The 11918-nt window shown below is 45.4% G+C and overlaps 1 protein-coding gene across 1 annotated transcript in view; it reads left to right on the top strand.

Annotated features, from left to right (window-relative positions):
• Positions 1-210: 210 nt before the first annotated feature.
• Positions 211-11918, top strand: part of LOC149365926 (osmotic avoidance abnormal protein 3-like) — a 57357-nt gene continuing 45649 nt past the window's right edge. Inside the window, exon 1 of the mRNA XM_089547325.1 lies at positions 211-362. The gene's annotated coding sequence lies outside the window, so the exon portion shown is untranslated. The remainder of the gene's footprint in view (positions 363-11918) is intronic.

The following is an 11918-nucleotide window of genomic DNA, read 5'->3' as shown; positions in this document are numbered from 1 at the left end:
ATCCGGTCGCAGCTCCGTGTGTTGATTTGAAGATCGCGCTCTCACATAAGTCTCAACCTGTGCCCGAGAGAGAGAGAGGGGGGGGGGAAGAGTTCCGCCGCCAGGAGCGGTCTCAGCTCCCGTAGCAACGCGACTCTTGTTGACGCGTATCCACGGTGTGCACCCCCGCCGGCTCTCCCGAGTCGCCCTATCGCGCCCATGGCCGGTGGGCCGACTGAGCTCTCAGTCCCGAGTTCGTGCCGCCGCGTTGTTTTACTGATGGTGTGTGGAGACGGGCAGTGGCGTGCGAGTGAACTGTGACACTGGGACAACGAGCTTTCCTTGCTTCGAGTGAACCTGTGTACCCCGAGACGTGCAATCAGGTACGTATATAGTAGGAGCGTCACTATACCAGTCGCGTATACGTACAGCTGTTGCGAGATCGTCGTGTATCGGCGCGCTAGCCACTGTGTCTCCTACCGAAGGCTGTCGTCACTACGTATCGTGACTGACAGTGTCCAGTGCGCGTCGTGCGGTTAACTATTTCCGTTGTCAAATAGCTTCAGGCAGCGGTAACATTACGGTAAAAGTGTCCCTGGATGAAGGATTGCAGAAGGCTGTTCATGTATGGCTATGCGGCCGCGTCCCGGTACTCCTCAGTTATTCAGAACATCTTCTTTTTCCCTTAACGATTGTCACGGATGGTGGAGCATATATTTGTGAGGGATCGAAAAATGCAGAGATCGCTTGCATTGAAAGTCCGGCATGACATACTGCTTCAAGCAAAGGCGGGGTAGACAGTTATCAGATTGGATGTACAGGGTCGTCCAAAAGTTCCCAGGCCACAGGGTCTGCTTTAGAGCGCTATAGTTGGGCAGCAACGACACCCCTGGAGCCAAAAATCTCTGTAGAAGATAGTAGAAGTACTATTCTCACCTCTGAGAACCTTGATGTCTTGGATGCTATCGTAAGTGGCAGTATACGCCGCTTGAAAGCAGACCCTGTGGCCTGGGAACTTTTGACGGACCCTGTACGTACAATAATTCGGCTGCTTGGAAGACTTCGCTTCTGTTTAGGTTGTGACACCGCAGAATGTCTGCGATGCGCACACGTCATGATTTCTCGCTCGAAGACCCAGTTTCTCTTAACTATACCGCACTGAACGTCCGTAAGAGGAATTATGGAACAATTTTCGCTGCATGACATCTCGCCGCGACTCTTACTTTCATATGAAAACATAGTATTGGACACCTGCGGTAATTTTTGTGATGATATATATGCATGCAGTTTCATTCCGACAATTGCGTTAATAGAAGAGAACGTGTTGATGCCAAGTTGAACTGAATGTTACGCTTTTCATTAGCATCGAATTGACCGCAACCGCGCGACTGCAAGTTTTGCGTGGTGGGTTATCACTCCTTTCACTGAAACCCACGCCACGTTGTCGAACGCTTTGGACGCGTTGGACCATCAGTGTGGCGAATTAATGTAGATCCATAGGCAAGTCAGTCCTGGACACATTAACACGTTACGGGCTGCATGCGTGGCCCGTACTGTGCTTCTATTGTTCTCGTCTTTATTATACGCCCTTCAATCATTTCTTAAAACAAGATGTGGTTCCTAACCGCGCGTGTTACTATCCTAACCATACATTTTCATCGGGGCTGCGTCCGCCAGAGTGTTACGCGACAGCGTATGCGCCAACGCTTTGCTCTAAATGGGATGTGCGCCGAATGACTTTGCGCACCATTTCGTAGTGAGCATCTAAGCGCCCGAATTTTTTTTTTCAGAGGAGAAATGGATCTTGCTTTTTAGCGACAGCGTACCACTACTAGTAAACTTGTAACACGAAGGGCTCAACACAGCCAAGCACCGCGCTTAGTTGTGTCGGTGCCTTCTTGTTTAGTATATGCACCCTCAGCTTCGCCGTAGACTGCAACAACCAAAAAGCTTAGATGGCGCCATTATCGAGAAACGGATCGTATATGGGTTCATTGAAGATCAAGTGACTACTTAAATCGAGGTAACAAAACGCATATGCTTCTACGGCTGGGGTATAAGGAGAAATTGCGTTCTCACTTATTTATAAAATTCTATAAAACCCTTCTTTAAATAGGTTTAAAGGAAGAGTGCGAACAAGTGCAGCAAATTTTTGTAATAAAAAAGCGATTCTTTGCCTCTTTCTGGGTATTTTGCGGTTTCTCCGGCAACAAAAGACAGATTTAACGCTGTCAGAACTGAATTATAAAATTTTCCCTCTACTTGATTCAAACTCGTGACTTCTACACCGAAAAGGACTCCGTGATCAGCGTTTTGAAGTAAATGGCCATATAAGAAAATGGCAGTTAGGATTCACACAAGAAACTGTCGACGCACGGAGGTCGACTTTTGAAATCTACCGATGATGGCGACTCCTATATTGCATTTTTTCTACTTTTTTTCACTTACAAATGCTCCGTTTGCAGTGAAGCCTGCGTCCTTATCGTTATAAAACAGTTATCTATAAATATAGGCAAACTTCATTTTGTCCTCGGTGTCCTTTCAACTATGAAGCCGTAGCAGCGCATTAAAATATGAATGAGTAATAGCATTCAGCAAATGCGGCAGGAACGGAAGTAGAATCCTTTGCTCTTCACTGCCCACAACGTAGGGCATGCAGGATTAGGTATGCAAGTTAAATGCGAAAATATTTGCGACCACCAATTTGCTGACGATAGCGTCGCACTAAGAAAGTCGGGGGGCGACTTGTAGCGAGTGGCTGAGGACCTGAGCGGACAGACTGTAACAACATAGAGCGCGAAAGTTCTTTACCTGCATGACGTAATAAGAAATGAGGACTAATTTAGAAGAGTCTAAAGTAGCAGCAGTGGTATGCGGCCGTTAGTAAGGCGCTGTAATTAATGGGATCGAGTGTAAATCTAGGCTAAGTAGCGATGACAGATACGCGCCATGGTAATGAATGCATTTGTAGGAGCAGTTAACAGGTTTGCATAGAAACGTAGAGAACACGGAAAGGAGGGCGTGACGAGGGGATAATAGAGCAACCTTATCAGAATAACTACGGAGTGAGGACTGACCCTAGGTGGTGGGGCAGCTAGGCACAGTACCGGCAAACTGTCCCAAGAAATGACGGGTCCTATTGAAGAATGCCAGAGATAGAACTCCTCGATGCTCACAGAGAAGTTAAAGCTAGTCGAACTGTCAAAATGAATGAGTAGATGGAAAGCGACATAGAGTGATAAAAGAGTAAAGAAAAACATGAACAAAGCCTAAAAGCAGATGGCAGGAAATTTTATATCAGCCGAAACCAGATGTACAGTCCCGCTGGAATGAAACGCGAACGGCATCCGTGTAGAAACCAAAATGTTTTACCTGTGTACTGTCATATGAAGAGTACATGTAGACTTATTCATGTTTCTGCGAGATACATGTATTCTGCGACATTGCAAAGTACGACATATGGATCTTGGCTCTTCATTCCACGGCCTGGCTGTATGGTTCCAGCCACATTATTACAGAGCACACTTCAGCGACCAAAATCTTGTCATGCGTTACCTAGCAAATATTAGGAACTTCATTAAACAAAATGTTAGCAAATGCCGCCGGTGTGCTCCCGTCTGAACCCAAGAAACCATCATACCTTCTTTAAAAAACGAGTGAGAAATTTTCAAACACTGAATCGTGCTCCGCGATACTTTGGCAGTTCCTGTACACAGTAGTAGGCAAAGAAAGCAATTTCATTAGCAATTTCGAAAATATATTTATAGTAGTCATTTAGTTCGATGCAGATTAGTACAGCATCCAAATAATAGTGAAACTGGGGTGCCGAGAATTTAGAACTTCCCCTTGTTACTGAAGAATAAGTTATGGTTTATGGTTTATGGGGTTTAACGTCCCAAAGCGACTAAGGCTATGAGAGACGCCGTAGTGGAGGGCTCCGGAAATTTCGACCACCTGGGGTTCTTTAACGTGCACTGACATCGCACAGTACACGGGCCTCTAGAATTTCTCCTCCAAAGAAATTCTAGCCGCTGCGGCCGGGATCGAACCCGCGTCTTTTGGGCCAGCAGCCGAGCACCATAGCCGCTGAGCCACCGCGGCGGCTGAAGAATAAGTTAGGAAAATCTTACAATGAACATAGTGTGATGGCGGGGGGGGAGGGGGGGGGGGATTGTGGATCTGCAGATGTGCGATAACACCACGAAGATTTTGTTTTCGGAAAGATGATCCCTAAAACATTTGCACTGATACGCTTGCAAATGAAATGAAATCAGATCGAAGGAAAACGCCCGTACATGCAATGCCTCGGGACCTCAAGCGAATAAGAAACGCGGCATAATGCTAATATAGTAGTCCATAACGATGGTGATATCGAGTCTGAGTAATAATACTCCAGTTATATTACTGACTGCAAACTTACATAACTATACCTCACAAACTATCGTTATTTCTTTATTAATTCATTTATTTTAAATATGTAAAAATGAATCAAGCAAGTACTTCCTGCGGGGCTAGAATCTGGAGGCTAATGAAGAAGTCTGGCTAAGAGCCACTGAACCAACGAATAAAATGAATACAGTAGCCTCGACGCTTAGATACAGAAATTTGTGGGCTGCATTAAGAGGCTGAATTAATGATATCCCATTTCAAATTGAGCGGAAGGAATTGTTTTTTTGCGGGGAATGACACGTAATGAACAGACATAATCCAGCGGTCTGTAGCGGATAAGAGGATGGATAACAATTTTGGTGGCGGTGGAAAACCTTTAATATAGATTAGAATGCAGCTGAAAAAAAAAACAGTATTTGGTAACACTTGTCACGGTCCGCGGCGTCCTGTCTTACTCTGCTGACCAATTACAACAGTGAACAAGATCATCTTTTTAACGCTTAACTGCAAAACAGGCCAGAGGCATCCAAGTACTCGAGCTTTTAATTTCATCTCGTGATTAGAGTCTCGTTTAGGTGACATGAAAATCTTTAACAACCATCTACTTTACTTCGGGGAGGAATTCTGTTCGGGAGCTTCACTGCATACTTGAGATGTATCCGACTATAGACCGGGACTGGTGGGTACCGAGGGAGAAAGAACGTGCCGTCGGAGAACAGTGGTCACGACCATTTTCGGAGACACGGCAGCACGAAGCCCTATCCCAGAAATCACTTTCTCTCCACCACTACCACGTTGATGGAAACGACAGAACAGCTCTAACACACGGGACAGAAGAGAAGAACAGACAGATCTGTTAGGTCTGTTCAGTCGTTTCCATCTACGTGTACCAACCCGCCTGCCTGATTAATCCCTCTCCTCACTTCCATGTCAACTTTCCCCCAGAGTAAGCGGAGATTTCTGGGATAGGGCATCGGTGTCTGCGCCCTTAGTGATGGTGACTAGTACTTCTCATTTCAACACAGTGATGCTGTGATCGCAGATATTAACACGAGGAGCTGTATATCTGTTGCTCCCACGGCTCCCTCTGGTGCGGATAGGGCTTCGTGAGAAAGTGAAAGGGAGTAGGTGGGTGAGCAGTTTACGTCTTCCGGTACTCGATGTCGTTGGCATGAGCGGCACGTGCGTCGAAGCGGCCACTGCCGCAGTCAGCGGTGCGAAGCGGCCCAGGGGGCGGCAGCTACAGGCACTGCGACTGGTTCAGCGCCCTACACTGCCACGCCGGCGTCAGCCGCTCTTTCGGTCGCGGCGATGGACAGGACTTGTGTCCCGCTAATCTTCGTTGCGCGTTCCATCTGCTTAAAACGGTAGCGAGCAAAGGAAGGCGCGCTCTTATGAGAATGGTCTATATGCTGTCGGTGGACTTCTTATAGACTATATTGCCTTCCTATAGATATTTCCTTCTGTGAGTTTGTCATTTATAGACTGTCTATAAAAAAATTCTGCTAAAAGTTTATGGGCATATCTATACAATGTCTATGCGATTCCTATTTCCTATTGACTAGTCTGTGTGATTTGTCTATAGAAAGTCTATATACCCTATAGACAAAACGGTATGGACAGTTTATAGACTGCCTAGAGAAATTTTTGTAAGGGTAGTAGTTACAGTTCTGCGCTTAAAGAATGCAAGAAGCCAAGGCACATCCGTGCAAATATTTCCAGGCAGTCTGCATAAGCCCATGGACTGTTTACGTTTGTGTATTTGAAATAAGCGGTCTTCGGACACTTTGTATAAGCTGCCCACAGTCATTAAATTGACTGCTATCTTTTAATTATTGGTAATCATTATTAGTAGCCGTTCCTATCTTAGATCGTCTGGGCACTTACGGACTTAGTTCTTTTGTGTTTTTTTTTTTACCACCATCAATGAACCGTTTACATAGGGGCCGTGTTTAAACCCATTCATTAGTACGGTAATAAGAAGAAAGCTTTTATAGACAGCATATAGTAACAGCAGGAGGGCTTTGCGACCTAAGTAGTTTGGCCCTTCACTAGTCAAGGGAAACCGAAGTGTCAGTAAGCTGTCACGCTTAATTTCACATTACAGAAAACTCACATGGCGGCATTGAATAACACTGAATAAATGATATCGTACAAGCAAGAGCTTGAATGTGATTGAAAGAGAGAGATTAATACTGAAGCGCAATAAAAAGGGATACAACTTTGTCTTACATGTTCAGTCATCACGACATTGGTCAGCTGTATGGCAATGAGTACCATGGTAACCGTTTTTATATTTCGTACCGATATGAGATGCCACTAACTAACCTTAGTACTAACGTTGATAGGGCTTAATGCTAGGTCAATACGATGGCATTCATCTCTGATGATGCGCAGAAAACCATTGCACTAGAAATGGAATGGCACGTTCTGTGGAGTGGTCCCCCTTCTGGTGAAACTATGGCGATGCTGAAATTAGCATGAACAAATCTGCTGAACAAAAACAAACAAACTTGGATGACACTTAACGCACCTTAAGAGTGGAATTCGGTAGCATTACAGATAATCATTGTTGCTACTTCGGTGTTTGTCTCATTTTTTTTATGCGTTTCGGGGTTGCTATTGATACACTCAATAGCGCTCAACCGGGGCACTTCGATCACACGGCTTAATCAGTAGATGAGGTTATAAGATCTCGTGACCTCTCAATCCGGTGGGCCAGTTGCCACCTACTCCCGTGGGCACTTTGTCATGACGTAACAAGTTCACGTGACTTCTCTCTTCCAATCATCAGTTTAATCCCCACCTGCCACGGTGGGCGATTCGCTCACAACCTTGTGGGGCGGTTGCCACATGCAACCGTGGGAAGGTTGGGATGGCATCACGAGGGCAGGGCCTTTTCCCGTTTTTCACGTTTCAACTTGTTCACGATTTTTATATTTCCGCAAATATTGTGAATATTCCGTAAAGGTATTCCCTGTTCTTTCTCGCTATCGACCCCCTCTGTACTTTTCCTGGCTATCTTCTTCCTGTCCCTTTATTTCCGCATGCCGCAACTCAGGTTAGGACGCTCGGCTACTGAGCCGGAGTTCCGGGGTTCGAACGCGTCCACGGCGGCCGCGTTTCGATGCAGGCAAAACGCCAAAGGCGCCGGGTGCTATGCGACGTCAGTGCATGTTAAAGATCCCCAGGTGGTCGAAATTATTCCGGAGACCTCCACTACGGTGCCTCTTTCTTCGTTTCTTGGCGCACTTCCTCTTTTATCTCTTCCCTTACGGCATGGTTCTAGTGTCCGCCGAGATGTGAGACAGATACTGCATGATTTATTATCCTCAAAAACCAAATTTAAATTTCAGCTCGGGTGCTTAAGATATTTGGTAGAAATTTCCACTGCTGGCAACATCTTTTCGTTCCTTTTTTGTATTTTTTACGCAATAATAAACGACTACTGCTACTAGCGCATTAAACAGTGGGGCCAGTGTAGATGATTATCAACATGCATATAGATGAAGCAAAAGTTCATTAATAACCTTAAAGGCACAGGCTGCATTAAGTGCGACTAGTTCCGTGAGAGGCTCAGGTACATGGATTTGTATGGGACATTCTTCTAAAGAACTTGTGAGACCTCATTTTAGTTTCATGTTTTCTCTTCTGTAATGATGGCTACGACATTAGAATGCCTCTATCACGGCGTGGGATTCGCCTACCACCACTAAATAATTTATAATTGAATTCTCTCTCTCATGCTGTTTCGGTTTCATCAACCGAAAGATAGCTGCGACATGTGAGGTGTTTTCAGGTTTCGAGAAGCATGAGAAAGGATGTCAATATGATTACTAGTCATTTCCGCTCTTGAAGCCGGCTGTCTTAAGCGTTGCCGTTAATTATAACCATGTATCAGCGATTATATTGCAGTTTCATGCCTCACGTGACCGAAACCCAGCTTACATGTCAAAGCCATCAGTCAATTGTTGAAACCAAACCGAAAGTGCACAGAGCAGAAATGCAATTACAAATTATTTGGCGGTTAAGCGTCCAGCAACAGTGAACCACACAAAAATTGCCTTTGCATCCTCCAACTGGATTTCACGCATGGATGTCGATCTTTTAAAAGCACGTTTATACGTCTAAAGGCGGCCGACCTGTCGCATTTGCCAACAGAGCGCATGTTTGATCTGCACCTTGAGAACCGCAAACGAGGCGATTCTGCTCAAACATGAAAACGATCACTAAAGGTGGGCAGTGACAAAAATACAGGAAAATCCATGAACACTGCTGCATTAAAATTGAGCACGAAAATCTTTACTTTCCACGTCGAACAGCCACGGTCCTCCGGTGTCGCTGTCAACACTTGTAAAAGCATTCAGGAGCCAATCGTGCAAGTGTTAGTTCCTTAAAATCACTGAAGGCATACGTGAACCTAGATTGGCGATTGGTTGAAACCTTTATTGAAGGAATGGCAATCTAATCCATTTTTCACACAACGTAAGCCATCCAAATACGAGCTCATTGCGAAAATGCACTGAACCGAACGGAGTGTACGGCAGACGCATCCCGCCTACGCTTCGCGGTCTTGCCGGTAGGCGGCGCAGCCATCGGCATTCGCACGGAGCATAATTCAGTGCGCTGCTAACATAACTCTATCCGGCACAGTTGACTCTTCCAGTTATGGTCAGCGTCAAAGAAAACGATACGGCTCTTTCGGCACTGTCCTCATCAATACAGCCATCGCAGCGTGCCTTACACGAGAAGTGCGACAGCCCGCGAGCGGTCAGTCGGCTAGGAGCCCGGCCCTCGTGGGGAATTACTATGCGCGTCGAAAATGTCCGACAAGTGAAGGTCAGCCGCCTGCGCGCCTCAATCGATGCCGGGACGCCGAACGGCGTCCAAGGCCTATACGCCGCCAGCACCGCTGTTGCCGCCGTGGCTGTCGCTTCCGCGGAAACGGCTCTCTCTATCTATCATCCTCCTCTCCCGCCATTGCGACACACGTGCTCTGAAATCCATGCACTCGGCTGGCGTAATGCTTATCTCATTTTATTTTTTTTAAGCGTCTCCGTTCCGGTTATGCTTTTCGAACCCGTCTTGCTCCACTGGATGCATTGTTCTCACAGCAGCAGTGGGTCGCTCCAGCGTGGACGCCTTCCTCATTCATTCATTCATTCATTCATTCATTCATTCATTCATTCATTCATTCATTCATTCATTCATTCATTCATTCATTCGTGCATTCCTTCATTCGTTGTAATTTCGATATCTTAGGGTTTGTCTACCTTCATCGAAATCCCAGCGGCCGCTGCAAATGGCAAGTACGGAAATTAGTTAACCCTAATTTATGAGACACACCGAATTCAGTTGCGCGTGAACCGAATGCGATTAGGCGTCGTTCATTTATTTATTTATTATTTTAATGCTTCAAATGCGACAGGGAAGTGGTATTACGTATATCAGGAATGGACACAGTGTTCTAATGAAGATAGATGCGACGCCATCGACCACCGAAGCTGATGTGATTGTGGCGCCGCATGGTGTCGCATCTGAAAGTTCAAACACTCTTCCCCTCACCATTCAAGACATTTTTTTTGTCGATCACATATTGTGGACTGAACACAGTAGAAGCAGGAGAGGTCGAAAAAAACTGCGGCCTTGACTAAATGCATTCGTAATCAGAAAGCAAGCACTGAAAGGTACACCGCATATTTATGCAAAACTAAAGGAGATATTGTCGCGCATAGAAAACTTACTTCCCCTGCCTCTGCAGCGAAAGGTAAAGCGCCTGGGTCTGCTGTACCGCGGTGCATACTTTTGCCTTACAACTTCCCATCTTTGTGAGACATTTCGAGTTCATGCATGTACATATGCAAATGTAAACTCGCATCGGCGGTCTCGAGCCACGCCTGTGCGAGCGCCCCAAATGAGAAACGGTTGGGAGCGAATTTGCGCTGTTTGCATTAATTAACAGAGATGAAAGTGGAGGTAATGCGCATTCGTTGGTTGATTGATTGATTGATTGATTCTTTAATTGATTCATTGATTGACTGACTGACTCATTGATTGACTGATTGATTCATTCATTAATTAAAAGACTACCGCATAAAATTAGGACACAGATATAGAAGGAGACAGGAAGTCTGTCTGTGTCTGTGACAGGATGTCTGTGTCCTAGTTTTATGCGCTAGTCTTTTAATTAATGATGACACACCAACTAGCCCAGCTTTCCGCCTTGATTGGTTGATTCATTCATTCATTCTTCTTTCTTTCCTTCTTTGTTTCCTTTTCTTTCTTTCTTTCTTTCTTTCTTTCCTTCTTTCTTTCTTTCTTTCTTCCTTACTTTCTTTCTTTCCTTCCTTCCTTCCTTCCTTCCTTCCTTCTTTCTTTCTTTCTTTCTTTCCTTCCTTCCTTCTTTCTTTCTCTCTTTCTTTCTTTCTGTCTTTCCTCCTTCCTTCCTTCCTTCCTTCCTTCCTCCTTTCTTTCTTTCTTTCTTTCTTTCCTTTCTTTCTTTCTTTCTTTCTTTCCTTCCTTCCTTCTTTCTTTCTTTCCTTCCTTCTTTCTCCCTTTCTTCCTTTCTGTCTTTCTGTCTTCCTTCCTTCCTTCCTTCCTTCCTTCCTTCCTTCCTTCCTTCCTTCCTTCCTTCCTTCCTTCCTTCCTTCCTTCCTTCCCTATAATTTCTCTGGAAGCAAAATTCTAGGGGGCTGTGTGCTGTACGATGTCAGCGCACGTTAAAGAACCTCGGGTGGTCGAACTTTCCAGAGCCCTTCACTACGGCGTCCCTCATAGCCTGAGTCGCTTTGGGACGTTAAACCTCTTAAACCAAACATTCCTTCCTTCCTTCCTTCCTTCCTTCCTTCCTTCCTTCCTTCCTTCCTTCCTTCCTTCCTTCCTTCCTTCCTTCCTTCCTTCCTTCCTTCCTTCCTTCCTTCCTTCCTTCCTTCCTTCCTTCCTTCCTTCCTTCCTTCCTTCCTTCCTTCCTTCCTTCCTTCCTTCCTTCCTTCCTTCCTTCCTTCCTTCCTTCCTTCCTTCCTTCCTTCCTTCCTTCCTTCCTTCCTTCCTTCCGCCAGTCACGGATTCCTCGGCATTCAAGACTGCTGGCCCCGTGACCGCTATTTGATCGGAACCACAATCTCACGAGCCCTAAGAGTCAGGCCAACTATAAAAAACCCCGTGACTTTGCATAAGGTTTAGTGCATGAGTAAAAGCTTAGCATATACAGACTTGCTGAGAGGGCTTGATACTAAGGCGCAGAAAGGAGCCGGAAATCGTTACTTCCGAAATTGAAATTGACCCGATAAACCGTGAATGAGATGAGCGTGCTTTTTGAGCAGTGAAAGATTTGGCTATATTAATTTTTTGCTAAGTTTTTGTTGGAGAAATTTTTCATTTAATTCTTCCCTGTTTATACAGAAAGCCTGATATACTAAGGGGCAGCGGGAAGGCGTAAGTTATGCATTTGGAATTTATTTTTTAAAGCTTATTACACCCAGTTAGAAATGGACGGTTCAGTGGTGACACTCTATCATAAGTTCATGTCATCTTAATGAAAACGGAAGCCG

Source organism: Amblyomma mixtum, chromosome 1 (genome assembly GCF_055824585.1).
Source record: "Amblyomma mixtum isolate Tamu chromosome 1, ASM5582458v1, whole genome shotgun sequence".
NCBI lineage: Eukaryota > Metazoa > Arthropoda > Arachnida > Ixodida > Ixodidae > Amblyomma > Amblyomma mixtum.
The sequence above is the reverse complement of the archived record's forward strand: the minus strand, read 5'-3'. Positions and strand labels throughout refer to the sequence as shown.